General features: G+C 37.2%; 1 pseudogene; it reads right to left on the bottom strand.

Annotated features, from left to right (window-relative positions):
* The window catches only part of LOC107555989 (tRNA pseudouridine synthase-like 1), a 78,490-nt pseudogene that overhangs the window by 19,961 nt on the left and 36,821 nt on the right, over positions 1 to 21,708 (bottom strand).

The following is a 21,708-nucleotide window of genomic DNA, read 5'->3' as shown; positions in this document are numbered from 1 at the left end:
GAGCGCTCGCCTGTGACAGAAACCGGAGACAAAAACAAGGAAAAAAGGTGAGGTGAAGAAGATCGCTTGTCTGTGATTCTTCACTGATTCGCCCGCATTCTCCACCAGTGTAACGGGGTGAAGAATCACACTACAAGAAACCTCAATCAATACCCCGGAGGGTGGATTTATTGAGGTGAGGGGTGCTCGTCAGAAAAGTCCAGGTAGGTGCTCCGGTGCCGTGAGTGCTCTCTTCCATCTTCCCAGTGCAGTAGATAGATAGATAGATAGATAGATAGATAGATAGATAGATAGATAGATAGATTTTAAAGGAATTTAATGTAACACAAATATATTAAAGATTAAAATCTGAATTAACTATCAGGTCATTTTTTAACCTCATTTTAAATATCTGAGACAATTTGATCACTTTCTTTGGCATTTTTGGCATTTAAACTGTTACGAAACTGGAATTTCATAATGAAACACATACCAATGTATAATAAAATATTAAAATATTCTATAATTCAAAAATTTGGGGTCAGTACAATTTTTTTTAAAGAAATTGAATCTTGTATTCATATAAAATGCATCAAATGTGACATTAAAGACATTTATAATATAACAATAGATTTATATTTCAAATAAATGCTGTTCTTTTGAACTTTCTATTTATCAAAGAATCAAGTAAAACATGTATGATGGTTTCCACAAAAAGCAGCACAACTGTTTTCAACATTGATAATAATTTTGATAATAATAATGATAATAATGTTTCTTGAGCAGCAAATCAGCATATTAGAATGATTTCTGAAGGATCATGTGATACTGAAGACTGGAGTAACGATGCTGAAAATTCAGCTTTACCATCAGATGTTACATTTTAAAATACATTCAAATAGAAAATAGTCATTTTAATTTGCCTTAGTGAACTTGAGACTTTCAAAAACAATAAACTCTCCCTAAATGATACTATTTTTCATCAGTGGTCATTATGTGTCAAGAGGATGCAGTCTCAGTGGTCAGTGTGCTTTAAACATAGGAAAGCCAGTCAGAAAAGAGCACAGCTGCCAGAACACATCTCCAGCTAAAAGCACCATTACACTCTGACAGCATCTCTGCAGGGTTGCTGGGGCGTTTTAAGGCTAATTTCCTGCAGTTTGCTCCTCTGCTCAGCACTCACAACACCATGCTCGGGCTCCCAGAGGAGTCTGTCTGTGGGTATGAATGATTTACCAGCAGTCGCTAATTGCTGCTAACAGGAACATGGAATAAAACACACACAGACCTTGCGTGAGCACTACAAGTTATTGTGACATATAAGGCAAATGTTAACTGAAAACAGGACTAAAGCAGTTAATACATTAATAAAATCTTGCAAGAAATCCAAGGTATCTGTTTATGATGAACATGTTCTTACACAATTTGGAGTCAAATAGCAAACCAAAAAATATGAATATAAGTGGAGAATTGAATTGCTTGTAATATAACTATTAGATTTATAATGGGTCAAAGATGAAAAGGGGTTTTCAAGCATCCCAAACAATTAAAGCTGAATATAGCTTTTCAATTTTCAATTTGCATTTTTTTTTCTTTGTATATTAAATCACTTTTGTAAATTTAATTTGAGGCAGACACCAAAATGGGAAGTGTCGTCTTTGAGCCTAATAGACTTCATTTTTCAGTATGAATTACACATTAACATGCTATCATACACTACTGTTCAGAATTGGGGTTGGTTAATTTTCTTTCATATTCTTAATGTCACTTCAATGATTCATTGCTGTACTGACCCCAAACTTTTGAATGGTGGTGTACATATAGTTCCTGAAATATTCAATCATAATAAAAAAATCATTGCCTGAAATGTATATATATATTTCATTATATTTAATAAATTAATGTATTTCACGATGGAATAACACTTAATTGAATGCTCAGTGTTGACACCAAATAATAACAATGATTTTGTTTATATTACTGCATTTAATATTAGCTACATTTACTATTTTTGAAATTCAAGTCAGTAAATTCCTCTTTTCTGCAATTCCACTTCAATTTCCTGCGGGATGTGTGGCAAATTAATTTCAGCTATTTATAATCAACCAATGAAATGATCACATGATCACATTATCAAATATACTTACCAGCACAAAATTATTGGTTGCACTTTATTTTACAGTATAGTGTACTTACCCAAGAAAGCACTGGTAATATAAGGTAACTGCATGGGGTAGGGTTAGGTTTAGGGGTAGGTTCAGAGTTAGTACCTAGTAATTACTACAATAAGTACATAGTATGTACATGAAGAACAGGGCTGTAAAATAAAGTGCTACCAAATGATTTTCTTTTAAGGTTTAAGTTGGTTACTAAGAGCAAAGCGACATATAAGCACATCACAGGTTAACCTCACTACAGAGGATGTGTCAAGGTGACTTTGTAAAAGCAATTTACACAGCATTTAATACAAGGAAGGTCCCCCTGGAGCAACATGGGATTTTGTCCCTTGCACAACAGCGACTGAGGATCCTAGTAATTCCCCATGAATTTTCAGATAACTGGCCCTGATCTTTCACAACTAAGCAACCTCCAAAGACTGCAGAAGATGTGAATTAGCCCTGTTGTCACATCTGTGAAACTACACAGAGTGTGACATTGTTTGAAAGCTTTTTAAAAGAAAAACTTTGAGAAGGTAATGCCTTATTGCTCCCTTATAACCTGGTAATGTCACATTTTCTATTTTAGTGTGTTACGTAGTCTCCGGTTTTTAGTCTCCTTAAAGAATTCCATTGGAATGAACATTCAGAAATCATTCTAATATGCTGTTTTGGTGCTCAAGAAACATTTTTATTATTATCGATGCTAAAAACAGCTAAAAACATAAATTCATTAGAACTGGATTTTATAAAAGACTGTTTTTCGTAAGAATGCAAAGGTTTTTATTTTCACTTTTGATCAATTGAATGCATCCTTTCTGAAAAAAGGTATTAAGTTCTTTGGAAAAAAAAATGACCTCAAACTTATGAACTAGGCCTATTGTAAAATAAAATAGGGGTGCAAAAACATTTATTAAATCCCTTAAAAGACTCCCACCTTATAGGTTCTGCTTTCAAGTGGAAGTTTAAGGCATCGACCAGGTCTTGCTCACCCACACTTGCTCATTTACTCACCCCCGACCATCAAAGGTCAGTTTGTTCATTCATTGGAACAGATTTGGAGAAATTTAGCATGACATCACTTGCTCACCAATGGACCTTTTCACTGGAGGAAAGGTTATTATGGATTATGGAGCGATGGTTTAAAGTTAAACACCGCAATGATGGATTTGTTTCTTACAAACACACAGCTTATCACTTCACAAGACTTTCACAAGGTGATGGACTGGAGTGGTGTGGATTACTTGTGATGTTTTTTTTCAGCTGCTTGGACTCTCATTCTGACGGCACCCATTCACTGCAGTGATGTAATGCTGAATTTCCGAGAATCTTTTCAGCAAATTTTCATTTTTGAGTAAACTATTCCTTTAAAACATTATTTCCTGGTTTAAATAAGATTCTAAATCCCAGATGTTTTCAGACATTAAACTGAATATTTTACATAACTGAAACTTTGTCAGAGGTTTTAAATCCACCTTCCATCATTACTGCAATATTATAAAAAAGGCATGCTAGCACAACCAGATTATGAGTGTGCTACTGTAAATGGAGATTAAAAACTAAGTGAACTGCAATTTACATAATTACAACACTGATAATGTGTGGGAATTTTATAAAAATGGTTAGATACTGTTAGTGGAGTTTTGTTCAAGAGGAACATGGTTTCCCTTTACATTTTACTGATAATACTCAGTTTGCGGTGGTTTTATATTCAACCTCTACTCAGCCTCTTTGACATAAATGTCTTATAGAATTTTCATCCGCGCGACAGCTCTGGTCACATCATGACATTATACATATATATTTCTGGCTTAGAAAGATATAAAAATATAACCTTTGAATCAAAGAAAAAAGGTATTAAGTTCTTTGGAAAAAAAAATGACCTCAAACTTATGAACTAGGCCTATTGTAAAATAAAATAGGGGTGCAAAAACATTTATTAAATCCCTTAAAAGACTCCCACCTTATAGGTTCTGCTTTCAAGTGGAAGTTTAAGGCATCGACCAGGTCTTGCTCACCCACACTTGCTCATTTACTCACCCCCGACCATCAAAGGTCAGTTTGTTCATTCATTGGAACAGATTTGGAGAAATTTAGCATGACATCACTTGCTCACCAATGGACCTTTTCACTGGAGGAAAGGTTATTATGGATTATGGAGCGATGGTTTAAAGTTAAACACCGCAATGATGGATTTGTTTCTTACAAACACACAGCTTATCACTTCACAAGACTTTCACAAGGTGATGGACTGGAGTGGTGTGGATTACTTGTGATGTTTTTTTTCAGCTGCTTGGACTCTCATTCTGACGGCACCCATTCACTGCAGTGATGTAATGCTGAATTTCCGAGAATCTTTTCAGCAAATTTTCATTTTTGAGTAAACTATTCCTTTAAAACATTATTTCCTGGTTTAAATAAGATTCTAAATCCCAGATGTTTTCAGACATTAAACTGAATATTTTACATAACTGAAACTTTGTCAGAGGTTTTAAATACACCTTCCATCATTACTGCAATATTATAAAAAAAGGCATGCTAGCACAACCAGATTATGAGTGTGCTACTGTAAATGGAGATTAAAAACTAAGTTAACTGCAATTTACATAATTACAACACTGATAATGTGTGGGAATTTTATAAAAATGGTTAGATACTGTTAGTGGAGTTTTGTTCAAGAGGAACATGGTTTCCCTTTACATTTTACTGATAATACTCAGTTTGCGGTGGTTTTATATTCAACCTCTACTCAGCCTCTTTGACATAAATGTCTTATAGAATTTTCATCCGCGCGACAGCTCTGGTCACATCATGACATTATACATATATATTTCTGGCTTAGAAAGATATAAAAATATAACCTTTGAATCAAATACAATTTGACTTTGGGCAATCATTCTTATCCCTACTGTATCATATTACATACACTGTAAAAAAAATTCCGTAAAATTTACGGTAAAAAACCGGCAGCTGTGTTTGCCGGAATTTTACCGTAAAAAATACGGTAGCAACGTTTTACGGTTTTAACTTAAATTTACAGTTAAATACCATCATTTCATTAACTGATATAATGTTAATATACCAACCTATTGAAGTACTGAAATCTTATTTGTACCTTTGTAAAACACTGATAACCTCCAAAAGCAGGGGGTGATGAGAAAGTCACATGATGAACCAAAGCCCACCACAAGCAGCTTTTAAATAATAACATATATAGAAGGTGCACAGTGTCATTCACACAAACGCTAAACACCATCATGGTAACACACATGAAACTGAAATAATGCAATAAACATTAATTTAACAACATTAGGTGTAACACCCAACCCTAAAATACAAAACTGATAAGAAAAAAAATAGGAAGAAACATAGTTATTTCAACAAAAAAACATCAAATTTGAAATGTAACGCAGGGAATTCTGGGAATGTCCATTTATGGTTATTCACTGTAAATTATACGGTCTTTTTCACTTCCAGAAACGGTATACTACCGTAAAATTAATGTCCAATACATGTAATGTCCAATACAGTTTTTCACCGTATATAGTAGGGGAATTTACCGTTAACCATTTAACAGGTTATTACTGTAGCATTTTTACAGTCTTTTACCGTTAAATTCACGGTCATTTTTTACAGTGTAATTTCCAAGGCCTCTAAATGATCAACGTTGCAATAAAAGACTGTTATACATAACCTTCTATATGCATTCTGCCCTCTAAATGATCATTTACACTTTTTCATATGCTAAATTTTAGTGCAATTTTAAATATGTCCAGCTTCAGGTCTTGGTTTATGTTTTTTTCATGTGAAATCTACTGATTTTTATGAAGTAAGCATGAGAATAACTTTTATATTGATATAGATGAACACTATCTGGACTGAAGCAACTTTGGTTATCTTATCTATACATCATTATTTAGAAATATTGTGTTAAAATGTGAGCATCAAATATGATACATTAGTCTTCTGAGGAGCATTTATTTGTACATCTTTCAATCATCAGTGTATTGTTATTGTGCAGTGCTTTGTTTTATAATCAAAGGATGTACTTTATATGTCATCTTACAAAGACATATGATTGGGAGATATACTGATATTCTATTTAAGTTGTCTGTTAAAAAAATATCTCATTGATTTACATTACAAGCCAATAAGAATCGCATCTTATTTTTGGGCCATATAGCTAAATACCAACATCTGCACCTATTTGCATGTTTTGCTTTTTGATTTTCTCTCTGTATATAGGAAACTATTCTCCTATTCCATAATATATGTGTCATAAAAGCCTGATGTATAGATACAAAACACAAAATGCAATTTTTGGTTTTACATATTACTTTATGTTATAATTACTATTATTATTATTTTACATAGCCTAGCTATACATAAACTGTTTCATTTCTTTTTTAAATCACTTTTATTTCATGTATCAGGCATACTCGGGTTAACTAAAATATTTGGCAAAAGTACCTCCACAGAGACCATCCAAGCCATGTAACAACAACTATCCGTCTTGCCAACAGAAAAGCATCACACAAAAGGATTTTACCGCAGTACATTTATATTCCATTTCCAAAAGAAATGCAATTTAATGAGCAGACGTTGTGTTGAGAGAGGATGGCAGATGTTTTGAGGCAAGCAACAGTCAGAGGATTTAAATGCAGATGAGTGAAACAGAGATGCAGTGGTTTGATTTTAGTGTCAAAAAACACATTTTCTTACCGAAACAACCAAATCAATGCATATGGAAAAACTATTTGAGGCTGTTTTGAAACACACAGCAATTGTTTTGAATTGTCAGGCAGAGAGAGACTGACCTCTAAATGATTCTCAACTCCCTCTACAGCTTCGTCTGCTGGTGCTTTTATCATGCCACTGAGGACAGAAGGACAAACTGATATTTACCGCATGTGTGTGCTGTTATAGCAGATCAATAGAAGGAAGTGTGAGTTTGGTTGTCATAGAGACACACCTATATTTGGTCCCTGCATATTGGAAAAAGATCAAATCACGGGCGGCGTATTTTTGCATGCTTCCTGATCTATTCGCTTAATGTCTGTCAGTTCGAGTTGTTAACGGGATTGGAAAAGCAGTAAAGGATGTATCCTATGGAAGTCAATAAAAAAAGATTAATTAGATGTTGTTGTTTTTTCTTTCTTTTTTTATTCATCAGATGTTGTGTATGCCTAGTAATAGCAAGACACACAACATTTACATCTAGTCATTTAGCAGACGCTTTTATCCAAAGCGACTTACAAATGAGGACAATAAAAGCAGTCAAACAACACCAGTCATGTTCAACACAAATTACAGCCATGGGAGTGAAAACCCACCGCTGTCTGACATTTAGAAGCCAAAGCGATGCCTGTTTTAAAAACAGCCATTGAAATGTCAAGTTATTCAAAACATATATAATTTCAGTCTTTGGATCAGTTTACTTTGCAAAAAGTAATAACAATGTTTGGTTTGGTTTGAAAATAATCATTTTCTATGTGTTGGAAGTTTAAAGGGGTCATATGATGCTGCTAAAAAGAACATTTTTTTGTGTATTTGGTGTAATGAAATGTGTTTATGCGGTTTAAGGTTCAAAAAACACATTATTTTCCACATAATGTACATTATTGTTTCTCCTCTATGCCCCGCCTTTCTGAAACGCGTAGATTTTTACAAAGCTCATCGGTCTGAAAAGCGAGGTGTGCTGTGATTGGCCAGCTATCCAGTGCGTTTTGATTGGCCGAATACCTCAAGCGTGTGACGGAAATGTTACGCCCCTCACATACTGTGATGCCCTGTCCGGCCGGAGCGAAGAGACAAAAACATTTCGGATCATTTTACCGACTCGGACCTTTGAGTCTCGTTCAGCAAAATGAATGAATCTTTTTTCGAGTCATTTCGTTCATTTTAGCAAAATATAATTTAAATGTTACGAGTTACTTCCCTAATACATCTACTACTTACGCAAACGTTGATCACACTATAAACAATACAAAAGTGCTATACGAAACAGAAAAGATTAATTCATTGTTTACCTGAGTCTTCAGTCTATGATTAGCTCACCTCAGCTCTTATCTGACAAGTCTTCGGGTTTGGGCTTATGGGGCTGTCACGTGATGAATGAACGACTCAAACCCGAAGACTCGAGAGATGAACTAATCAATTCTCTTTCTGGCTCAGACTGCATTGGTTAAAGCCATAGACTGTATAAAAACATGGGGGTGTCACGTGATGAACGAACGACTCGGAAAAACCCGGATTTTTACTTAAGTAAAAGTACAGAAGTACTTGCTTTTAAAAGTACTTAAGTACCAAAAGTAAATTTCCTTTATGTCAATGCACTTTTATTGTTGTACATAGTACTTGCAATACTTCTGAAGCAACTTGAGTACGCTAGTATTCCATTCTGAACATGGCACACAAGACAGCATTTCTGCTTTTGGTGGCAATCACTCATAAGATTTAGTTTTAGCTTTGCTAAAAACTACAGTAAAAATAACAGTAAAGTTACTAATTTGTCTAAATGAAGTATTAGACATTACCAAAGGAATCAAAGGAATTTCTGTCTAGTTTCCTCTAAAATCACGATTTCCAGTTAGAAAGTGACTGGGGCATCTACAGAAACAGTCAGCTCCTGGAGGAATACTCGGTTTCACACAAAACATGATCCTCCACTGAGTCACTCCAGCCAAAAAAATGAACAGAACAGAATTGGCGGGCACCGCAGTGTGTATGTGGACATGCTGACGGACAGCCGGCTGCTGTTGTATAACACAGCGAATCTGGGACGTGGAGAGTAGGAGGCAGGAACCAAAATGATCTGCCCATTCATTCAAGCAGGCTGTCAGCTTTAGGAAAGGTGGAGGTGCAGACATGGTTTCTGCATGCTATAACCTGCAGGCAGGATCAGGGCACGCCAGAGCGGAGTATTAGGGGAAATTAGGTGTGGCTGCAGTACATACTGCACTAAAGAGATTATTGCATAAAGTACAATCGGCTGATTGAAATACAGATATATCTGGGTGGGACAGTGTTGCATCTGAACTCCTGTACTTTTATAGTATGTCCTGAATTAAATGAAAACCTTCTGTCTAGACCGTTGATGAAGTATGTTGTGCAGGCATGCAGGTGTGTAATATAAATGCATTCCTGGTCTTACTACATTGTATTTTTTTTTCTTACCACATGTTGTTGTTTTTTTATTTTAACCTAAGGTGTACAGCAACAACAAGAATTTAAGCACAATGAACAATTACTTTTCTTTTTATTATTGTTCAGGACATTTTTGTGGGTAAAATCCATTCATTTAAAAAGGAATCCACGCAACCTTGAATTTTGTGTGATGGCAGAAGTTTTTTTGCACGCAACAGTCTGGTTACCAATAGGAGTGTAAGAATATTTCAATCAAAACGAAAAACCGCGATACCCCACCCACAGTATGCAAAGTGAATGCAAGAGCTGAGAAAGAAAACAAGGGTTGTATCCGTGCATTGACAGCAGCCGCTGCCGCCAGTCATTAATGTTAATCAAAGAACAAAAGAAAAGAAAATCCCTCACTGATCTTGACTGAATCACTCTTGTAACCTCAGTCTATATTTTATTAGCCTGTTGTTCGGCGCTGACTAATGTAATGGCAACGTGCATCTCTGTATGCGATTATTTTGGAGATGCGTTCCAATATAATTGATCCTTATTTAGGGTACAGGCCTATTTTATTTTGATCTGCAGTTTAATAAAAGTTAAACAGAACAAAAGACAAATAGTAGCACTGCATGTGTGTCTGAATATTTATTTAAACAGACTGTATAATGATGAAAAACCACAAACATGAGTTATAATTAAAATACACAAATTCCTTCACAGCCTATTTATGCAGCGCACATAGTGCCATATTTTTACAGATTTTTTTAAACAGTGCATACAGTATAATTATGTTTAATTAAGCTGAGATATAGCACTATAAATTCTTAATTCATTTGAACAAACGGATGAATACATTATAGGCCTATATCTCAGCTCGCCCCTCAACATGCACGCGGAGTTTCGGCAGCCCAATACTGAATATTATATTGTGGCCGTTGTATTTTGATTCATAAAATAAAAATGATAAAAATTCAAATACAAAAGTGAAATTTAAACTACCTTGCTTCTAAATAAATACATCGGTTATTTTTATTTAGTTAAAAACGGGCCAAAAGAGACCTCCGAACTAGGCTATCAGAAAGGAAAAAAAACCTTAACGTTTTTGCTCAGAATTCGTTTTTAATCCCTGCATGATTTTAGTCATGTATGATAACTATCAAATAGCCTACGTTATAGCTTGACTACAAGTTTAAAAACAGCGCTACAATTGTTATAATCAAGTAAATTAAACTTACCATCATGAAATGTGTCTACATGCGTGATAATGCCAAAAAGAAAGAGAAACGTCGGAAATAGGCATATTTTATTCAAGACAGTACTATATGATATCAACATGCAATTATCATTCTTACAATCACCGCCAGACTGTCCAACTTCACTATGATGAACTTAAAATTGGGTTCTATTATTTTTCCTCAACAGTTCTCCTCACAAAACAAAATTTATTTCAAACTCAAATTTGATAAGAACAGAGTGGAAATTAGCAACACCAACATAACAGCAAAGCTGTTTTCTGTTAGTTTAAAGGGGTCATATGATGCGATTTAAATTTTTCCTTTCTCTTTGGAGTGTTACAAGCTCTTGGTGCATAAAGAAGATCTGTAAAGTTGCAAAGACTAAAGTCTCAAATCCAAAGAGATATTCTTTATAAAAGTTAAGAGTCAACCAAGCCTACCTAAAACAGCTCGTTCTAACACGCCCCCACATTTCTACGTCACTATGTGGGAAGATTTGCATAACACCGCCCAAATGTTCACGCAAAGAAAGAAGGCGTAACTTTTATTCTCGCTGTAGTATTGTTGTTGCCGCCGCCGCCATGTTGTGAAGGCTCTGTGTGGCCGTGCCGTTCTCAAGCACGCTGGCCGTTCAATTTCTCCGATCACAAATGCAGACATGGTTTTATGTTTAGGCGGCTTGATGCAATGCAACGCGTAAAAAGACAGTATAAGTCATAATAATCCATAATTATGTCCCCACTGGATGCAACAAATGCCTCGTTTATAATGGGTTTTAATGTTTTTGTCTTGTTGCTCCGGCCGGACAGGGCATCACAGTATGGTAAGGGGCGTAACATTTCCGTCACATGCTTGAGGTATTCGGCCAATCACAACGCACTGGATAGCTGGCCAATCAGAGCACACCTCGCATTTCAGACCGATTAACTTTGTAAAAATCTATGCGTTTCAGAAAGGCGGGGCATAGAGGAATAAACAATAATGTACAGTATGTGGAAAATAATGTTTTTTGAAACTTAAACCGCATAAACACATTTCATTACACCAAATACACAAAATAATGTTCTTTTTAGCAACATCATATGACCCCTTTAGTATCCTAATGATTTTTGGCATAAAAGAAAAATCTAAAATTCTGACCCATACAATGTATTTTTGACTATTGCTAGAAATATACCCGTGCTACTTAAGACTGGTTTTGTGATCCAGGGTCACAATTATGAAACATTGGATTATTACAGATAAGTTTTAGTACAAATTTTGCGTGTTTAAAGCATATTTTGCTTTTGCAAGGATGGGAACATTCTAGAGGTTTCTGTAATATTCTAGTGCTTTCTAGAACATTCCAGAACATTGTAGGACAAAAATCATCCAACTTACACTTCTGAAGTTTTGGACAACTCGCTTTTGGTAACTGTTAACCTGTTGTGCATGTAGCATGTAATTTGCATACATATTAGCTTGTATAAGTTGTCAACATGTATGTTTGGTTTTCCTGAGCACTGTTAATGATACATAAAATGTAATGTGATTTTCATATTCAGCATGTCAAATTTCATTAAGGAGACATTAAAAATAAAGCAAAACAAAACTTTTATAAACATTTGTTTCATGGTGTAATGCTGAGAAAAAGAGAAAAATATATCACTGTGTTCATCTGGACTTTCAGATACCGAAAGCACTTTTGAATTATTGCTTGTAATGTGTTTCTTTGCTTTATATTTGCTTGTTTGTTATTTATTTGTTCAAATTCTTAACATACATTTGTTTTGATTTATTATTAATTTGTAATTATTTAAAAAAGTAGCCTACTTATAAGTAATTTAATAAAAAATGCACAAATTATATTTAAGGTCGGTAAACTAATTCATTAATTCATTAATTAATAAGACAAAAATGTAGCTCAAGAATCGGTTTGGAATCAGATTGTGATTCCCCGAATCGGATCGGATCGTGATGTGCCTCAACATTGCCACTCCTACCGCTGGCCCTGTTGAAGAGTGACTGGCCCTCTATTGTGAGGTCTGCTTTTATGTATGTGTTTTCAAGAAAGCTTTGTCAGTGAATGTAAGCGCAACAACATGTGGCAAACAGTTTTCCACCTCAGCCTTTTCACAAACTTCAAAAGTGAAGACATTCACACACCTGTCACAATACCCTTCATTCAGTCCTACTTTATGACCGCCAGCGGCCTCTTCTTTGAGAATGCTGTAGAACTGGCATGTGACGACTCCTGTCACACCTGCCTTTCACAGAAATGTGCACAGTTTACACACAGTGGCCCACAAAGGTCAAGGTATCACTCTGATGTGTGTGGCAGGTTTACAGTAAGCCTCATTACTTCCTCTGTGGATTAAAACAGAGCCGTCAAACAACAAAATCAAGTTTGTCTCAAGGATTCACAGAGGGTGAGTTGAGTAAACCGTTCTGACAAACTTAATTCATGCTGTTTTTACACCCGGCAGCACACTCAGCACTGTCAAAACAAGCTCCAGAGATGCCAAAAACAAGTGATGGCCTTTTAAACAAACTCTCAAATGCTTTCACTGAGCGGCACAACACTATATTTTCTGTTTGGTCACTGTAGTTACAGGAAACCACCACTTTTCTCTGGGATCCTACAGTGAGGAAAACGGACAGATAAGGGGTCGTGACCCTGGAACACAGCATGTGTTTCTAATGGATGGGCTTCCTTAATCGGCTGAGTGGAATGCATGAGAAGAATGTATGGGTTAAGATGACAAGGAACGGATCGGGAGAACATGATACATGCGTTTTGCCATAATGCTCAAACCATCCTTTAGCACACCACCTGGTCTTTGCTGCTCCTAAATTCACTTTTGTAGTGAATTTGTAGTGAATTTCCATCCGTACAAACTCTGTAGTGTTTGTATAGATGGAAAAATACGAATTGCTGTATTTGAATAATGGCAACACTTTGATTGTTTGTAATGTATGTGAAGTAAAAGTAAAAAAAAAAAAAAAAAGCCTTGAGATAACTGTAGCGCTTTTTTCTATAAAACTACAGAAAATTTAAATTTCGATAAAATTGGACATCAAAAATATGCAACAAGACACCAATATTCAAAGAAGAAATTGCATATACTGTATGTGTGTATATATATATATATATGTATATGTATATGTATATATATATGTCAGTGTTGTGTCCTTGCTTAGCCCTTTGTTGTGATAAACAGTAAAGTGTGTTCAGCTGAATTCAATTTCCGTTTTGTCAAACGGGTATAAAAAAGGTTAGTATACCGCGGCAGCCCTCGTGTGAATCCCTCCTCGTGCGAAGACCGAAGAGTGTAAAGACCATCGACTCCACCGTGCAGGGACACCGGCTAGGGACATAAGTATCGCTTTTGATTCATCCTCTTTTCTACACCTTGCTTCACTTCTGTTTCAGTTTTTATGACCAACTCTTGTGTTTCCATATCCCTGCTATTAATACCACTCGCAAACCACGCATCACACACTATAGGCAGCGCAATCCTAACAACCTGCGCATTTTGCCTATGTCTGCTAATACACTACTTTCTTTTTCTATTGGTCTCTGGAATTGTCAGTCTGCAGTAAACAAAGCAGATTTAATTATATCTATTACTAGTCATTCAAGACTAAACCTCATGGCTGTGACAGAGACCTGGATCAAACCAGAGGACACTGCTACTCCTGCAGCACTCTCCAATAATTTCTAATTTTCCCACATTCCCCGACTGACTGGAAGAGGTGGAGGTACTGGTCTGCTTATCTCTAATGATTGGAAATGTATTCCTTTAACATCCACCTAGACTTCAACATCCACCTAGATAAACCTCAGGCTGTAGACTTCCACACTCTGCTTGCCTCTTTTGATCTCAAGAGAGTGTTAACTACGGCAACCAACTGGACCTTATTTACACACGACACTGCTCCACTGATCATTTGCTGGTTACTCCACTACACACCTCAGATCACTTCCTCCTCACTCTTAACCTCAACGGGGTTCCTGACACAACACATACCCCTCCACATGTCATCTTTCGATGTAACCTATGCTCACTCTCACCCTCCCGGCTATCTGCTATGGTTTCATCTTTGCTTCCTCCCCCTAAACAGTTATCTCTTGATGCTAACAGTGCTACTGATACTTTCTGCTCCCCTCTTACATTTTGTTTAGACACTGTCTACCCCTTGTCTTCCAGCCCAACCCGTACCACTCCTTCTGCCTCTTGGCTGTCTGATGTTCTCCGCGAACATCGTTCTAAGATCAGGGCTGCTGAAAGGGTATGGCGCAAATAAAAAAAATCCTACTGACCTTAATGTGTATCAGTCACTCCTCTCTTCCTTCTCTGCTAATGTCTCCACTGCTAAAAGGACATACTATCATAACAAAATTAACAATTCGTCTAACTCTCGCTTACTCTTTAAAACATTTTCTTTGTCCTCCTCCTCCCTCTCCTTCATCAACTCTAACAGCTGACGACTTTGCCATGTTCTTCATTAATAAAATTAAAACCATCAGTGCACAATTTTCCACACCACAATATGTCAAGCACATCTTACCAGCAAACATGCACTCATTCACATCCTTCTCTTCACTCTCTGAGGCAGAAGTCTCCAAACTCATCCTTTCTAATCATCCTACTACTTGTCCTCTTGATCCTATTCCATCTCATCTCCATCAAGCCATTTCTCCTGCATTTGTACCTGCACTCACTCACGTCATTAACACATCCCTTCACACTGTTGTTTTTCCCTCAGCATTTAGACAGGCTCGTATAACCCCACAACTTAAGAAACACACCCTTAACCCATCTCTTTTAGAGAACTACAGACCAGTTTCCCTTCTTCTTTTCATTGCAAAAACACTTGAACGAGCTGTGTTCAACCAAGTCTCTGCCTTTCTCACACAGAACAACCTCCTCGACAACAACCAGTCTGGTTTCAGAAGTGGACGTTCAACCGAGACTGCCTTGCTCTCAGTTGTTGAAGCCCTAAGACTGGCAAGAGCGGATTCCAAATCTTCAATACTTATCTTGCTGGATCTGTCCGCTGCTTTTGACACGGTTAACCACCAGATCCTCCTGTCAACCCTATTGGCAAAAGGCATCTCAGGAACCTCTCTCCAGTGGTTTGAGTCTTACTTCTCAGATAGGTCCTTCAAGGTATCTTGGAGAGGTGAGGTGTCCAAGTCGCAACATCTAACTACTGGGGTGCCTCAGGGCTCAGTTCTTGGACCACTTCTTTTCTCTGTCTACATGACATCACTAGGTTATGTCATTCAAAAACATGGCTTTTCATATCACTGCTTTGCTGATGACACTCAACTCTACCTCTCATTCCATCCTGATGATCAGACGATAGCTGCTTGCATCTCAGCTTAGCTAACAGACATTTCTTGCTGGATGAAGGACCATCACCTTCAACTCAACCTTGCCAAGACAGAACATGCAACACGACTCCTTGTTCAAGCTCTTGTTCTGTCCAGGCTGGACTATTGCAATGCTCTCTTGGCAGGTCTTCCAGCCACTTCTATCAAACCTCTACAATTAATCCAGAACGTGGCAGCAAGATTAATTTTTAATGAGCCGAAAAGAATGCACGTCACACCTCTGTTTATCAATTTGCACTGGCTACCAATAGCTGCTAGCATAAAATTCAAGGCATTGATGTTTGCCTACAAAACCACCACTGGCTCTGCACCCCTTTACCTAAATTCATTACTTCAGATTTGTGCCCTCTAGAAGCTTGTGTTCTGCAAGTGAACGGCGTATTATTGTGCCATCTCAAAGAGGCACAAAATCACTTTCACAGACTTTTAAATTAAATGTTCCCTCCTGGTGGAATGACCTGTCCAACTGAATCTGAGCAGTCTTCAAGAATCGGCTAAAAACACATCTCTTCCATCTTTATTTGACCCTCTAACTCTAGCACTCTCTATTCTAATTCTATTCTTAAAAAAGCTTGCCCCTTTTACACTGCAAAAATAATTTTCTTACTTAGATTTTTCTCTTGTTTCCAGCCAAAATATCTAAAAATGCTTAAATCAAGAAGGACTTTCTAGACAAGTAAAAATTATTATTGTTTTCAGAAAAAACAAGTCAAAATTAAGTGAAACAAGCAAAATAATGTGCCAATGGGGTAAGCAAAATAATCTTGTTTTCTGTTTGAAATAAGATTATTTTGCTTTCCCCACTGGCAGATTATTACAGCCTTGATCTTTATTCCAGGCTGTAATATTAATATGCCCACTTTCATAATCATACAACCTCATTCTATCACAAATGTCAACAGGATGTAATCTGCTCTCTCCAGCATCACCTTTTGTGAATAATCATTATTATATCCTCTGCTACCTTATGTGTAAAACACTATGAGTTGATATCATTGGGAGTGACTGGCCGCCATGGCATCAGTCTTTTTGGCTTGTAGGTGGGTGCCTGTCTTTTTCTGCATGTGTTTCACAAATCACACACTGACGAACAGTCCAAACCCATAGAAGATAAAAGAAACATTTGCTTGCCATATCCCAGTGGCCTTGGTGATTTTACACACATCGATTTCGTGATTTGATAATGCTATTGCATTAGAAAGGTCAGATATAATAGATCGCTATTAACCTGATGCATTAATCTGATTCCCTAATGTTTGAAAAAAGTACTCAGTGGATTGAATTATGATTGCATTCTGGGCCCTAGTATTTGATCAGATGCTATATATCTTGTCATAAGTAATCCCAACGGATTTATCCTATGAAACAGGATTTTACGGTAGGTATGTTTGCGTTAGTTCAATACACAAACAGGCCTGGATTAAACCCTAAATCTCATCTTTCTCTGCATACAAAAGAGCTTCAGAGAGGAAGTAACAGGAAATAATAAATGTACCATCGATCACAATAGAAAGCAAACAAATAAATTATGTGGGGAATTCAGTTGTACTTGTTCTTCTGATTCCGTAATGTTTTCTGCTATTCATACACACACTGGTCAGTGACAAATACAAGTGTCAGTGATAAAGGAAAATATATTTTTTAATTTTATTAAATTTTAAATGTGTGGTAAGTTCTTAAATGTATGTATTTTTTGCAACACGTTTATTTAATGATTGGTGATGTATTTATTTAATGATACAAACGTCATGTTTAACCAAGTAAAAAGTACTTGAATACATGTGAGTTTGCTTCTTTTTTTTTTTTTACAAAATTATACATTTTATGAATATTCTAAATTATTAATTTCATGGATATTATTGCGTTTTTGGGGGTCGCACCACATGACATTACAGTGTTTACTAAACTTGCCTTGTCATAAAATGTCAAATAATCTGGTGAGACGGAGCAATTATTTTTTTCTTTCGACTTTTAAAATATTGTAATATTTGTAAAATATTAAAAAACACTGAAGTTTCAATAATTTTTTTCCTAATAAAAGAAAATAAAATATAAAAAGATCATGCCAACCTATGCTTAAGTTGGTTTTCTTTCAAGAATTTCATTTATTTAGCAAGACTTTTTTCCTATTATGGTATCAGGAGGAGAGTTGTACCACCCTGACTTACATTAAAAAATCTGAATGAATTTAATTCAGAAATGAAAAACATTCTTATCATAGAAGAGGAGCATTGAATTGCATGATGTCATACTGACCATCATATTGTTGTTTCATAAATTCATTGCAGATTTATTTGACAAACCAACATTCAGGTATCCACAGTCAGTCAGAACCCAAGGGTTCACCGTAAATCAGATCCAAGAGAAAGAAAGGCTTGTAATAAAGTTCAAACTCTGAACTGTTTTTCTTGTGAAAACTGTTCCGCCGTGGCTTCAAGCACATGCTGGGAATACCAGGACGTCCTCTTTCATGTCAAAACCATGCCAGTGCCACTGAAGGACTTCAAAGCAGCACAGCAAATTGAGATGTCACTCTGGTCTGCTGTGTAAATTATTTGGTAGTTAGCTAAATAAATATTTGCCTTTATGTAATTTGGTCAGCCTTTGTAATAAGGATATAATAATCTAGGATTACTTTGGCACACAACCTGTCCAACACATTTTCTTCATCTATTTTGTGTTATTGGTCATTGAACTCCACAATCAGGCCGATGTCCATTGACATAATACCTGCCTCATTCAGAATAAACATGTTGGGCAATTTGAACTTCATTCCAATGGATTACCCATTTATTGGACTCCCTGCATGCTGGGTCTCGCACAACACGTTTTGAAGATTAGTGAAACATGCAGACAGATTAATACGTTTATTCATTGCGCCACATTTCAATTGGTTTGTGTTTTTAGAGGTATCGCTGTCTGTTGATCTGTTGATGTCAGACTTTAGTTTCAACTCAGAGAGTCAGTTAGTCCTTAAGGGGATGGTTCTAAGAAAAACAAATTAGGTCATAATTTACTCATCCTCATGTCATTCCAGAACTGTATGAATTTCTTGTTTCTGTGGAACACGGAGATATTTTACTGTCCAATGTCCCAGTCCATACAATGGACGTTAATGGGTTTCCCGGTTTTGTTTTGGACCCCATTGACTTTCACTATGTGCACCAACACAGTTGAATCATTCCTCAAAATATCTTCTTTTGTGTTTTGTGGAAGAACAAAAGAAGAGCGCAGAAGCGCAACAGAAGATATTACAGAAACCAGAATCGTCAGATCCTGCTGTTATCAAGATGAAGCCTGTGAAGTAATCTCCCGTATCTTCTCAATCTATAGACACAGTGAAGGTGTACATTGTCGCTGCTCCGGCAGGAGACTTCTTGTCCGGTCCTACACAATACTGAAGGCATGTTCCCTGAGTCTATATCTTCTTTTGTGTTTTGTGGAAGAACAAAAGAAGAGCGCAGAAGTGCAACAGAAGATATTACAGAAACCAGAATCGTCAGATCCTGCTGTTATCAAGATGAAGCCTGTGAAGTAATCTCCCGTATCTTCTCAATCTATAGACACAGTGAAGGTGTACATTGTCGCTGCTCCGGCAGGAGACTTCTTATCCGGTCCTACACAATACTGAAGGCATGTTCCCTTAGGCGCACATCATATGAGTCTAGTGATTCATGTCAGTGATATCTGTTGAAAGAACCCTGTTAATCTTGGTTGTACACCCGTATCTTTACTACAAAGGGCTCATTGTTGCTCATATTGAAAGGTCTGGACAGTGAGCTGTGTTTATCTGCTTAGAATGGTTTATAAAATTAGAATTTGTGATATTTTATTAAATCGTGGACTGTACATGCCAATTGTACTTGAAATGGCCTTAATTTACATGGAGTGCTGCAGCTGTGACATCAAAACCTGGAAGACTAATTCACCATGGGTTCCCTCAAGATTTTTCTACAGGTTTTTTTTGTTGTTGTTGTGGGATTTTTCAATTTATGAGTAAAAGGAGGATCTTGATGATACTTGGACATTTTGCTCAACAATGTTAATTAAACACATCCATACTGAAAATGAAAAAATTTTCAAGTATTGTCAAGTTCAGGGGCATTTCCTCCGAGGAGGCAAGGGTGGCAGTGCCTCCTTAAAAGACTAACTGAGAATATAAAATCACAGTACAAAAATAAAACAATGCAAATATGACAAAATATGACAAATAATAAATAAAAAATCACTTGTTCCCTTTCATGGGAACTTCGAACTGCGTCTTTTATTAAATCGTGGACTGTACATGCCAATTGTACTTGAAATGGCCTTAATTTACATGGAGTGCTGCAGCTGTGACATCAAAACCTGGAAGACTAATTCACCATGGGTTCCCTCAAGATTTTTCTACAGGTTTTTTTTGTTGTTGTTGTGGGATTTTTCAATTTATGAGTAAAAGGAGGATCTTGATGATACTTGGACATTTTGCTCAACAATGTTAATTAAACACATCCATACTGAAAATGAAAAAATTTTCAAGTATTGTCAAGTTCAGGGGCATTTCCTCCGAGGAGGCAAGGGTGGCAGTGCCTCCTTAAAAGACTAACTGAGAATATAAAATCACAGTACAAAAATAAAACAATGCAAATATGACAAAATATGACAAATAATAAATAAAAAATCACTTGTTCCCTTTCATGGGAACTTCGAACTGCGTCCTCTAGGGGTCGCTATGGGGAACGCCTTGTCGTGACCCGTGTCTGAAGCATACATTGAAAAAAACACCAACGACACGTTGGCCGGCGACAGCCATGACATCACTACCAGTGAGCCGCTGGAGGATGATGTTATTTCATTAACATTGTCTGATCCAGGGGCCAGTGCTCTGCTGGAAAGCAGGAAAATGTCTGAGGAGGGCAAAAAGCTGAGACTGAGCTTTCCCAATCCTCCTACCCTGCGTATGATGAGATTTTGAAAGTTATGCATCGCACCACGGCGAGGCATGACTTGCCGTGAAGCGGGTGAAGAAAATGACGTTGTGAGGTCATCTATTAAAAAAAAAAAAAACATGAATGTTATTTTTCTGGCCATAACCCTCCAGCTCAGGTGAGCCTTCCTTTCTTCCTATTTTCCATACAGAGATTGAGAAGGAATGGAAGAGGCCGTTTTTTCCTCATGCATCCATTGATTCCAGCATACGAGTTATGCCAACATCGAGGCGATGCGCGAAAGCGGTTATGAGAAGATGCCCCTATAGAGAGACGCTGGCCAGCTATCTCTCTGGATGAGACGTCCTCTTTTAAGGCTCCCTCCTTGACATCTTGCTCTAATGCCAGGGCATATGCAGCAGCAGCAGCAGGTCGGGCTGTCGCTTCATTGCACACGATGGTGATGCCCCAAGCATATCAGGCTGGCCTGCTGAAAGACCTGGATAAAGGCGAGGGCCTTTCTCCTAGCTGAGTGCGGGCAAAGGCGCGCTCAGTGGCCTTTACGAAGGTCCAGGTCTGAGCCCGAACAACCCAAGGGGTCCTGGCCCATCTCAGTTTGAGGATCAGAGACGGGCACAGAAGGCTAGTGTCGCGGCTCGCGCTCCTTCCCCGCCCCGCGGGTAGGGGTAGGAATAGTCGCGGGTCAAAGGAAGGTAGGTAAAAGACCTAAGGGATGTGTTCCAGACAGGGCATCAGCGCTTTGTCCGGATCAGAGTGATACCTCAGTATCTACTCATTTCCTTCGGGGGTCTTACATCTGCCCATATCTTCCCCTTCCTAATACCCCTGTAACCACCATCTCGCCACCTGACTGAGGTTAGGTGGGAATTTCCTGCATTACAGTCTCCTATGCT

Source organism: Sinocyclocheilus grahami, unplaced genomic scaffold (genome assembly GCF_001515645.1).
Source record: "Sinocyclocheilus grahami isolate Dianchi unplaced genomic scaffold, SAMN03320097.WGS_v1.1 scaffold552.1, whole genome shotgun sequence".
NCBI lineage: Eukaryota > Metazoa > Chordata > Actinopteri > Cypriniformes > Cyprinidae > Sinocyclocheilus > Sinocyclocheilus grahami.
This window is presented reverse-complemented; position numbering and strand designations above follow the sequence as displayed.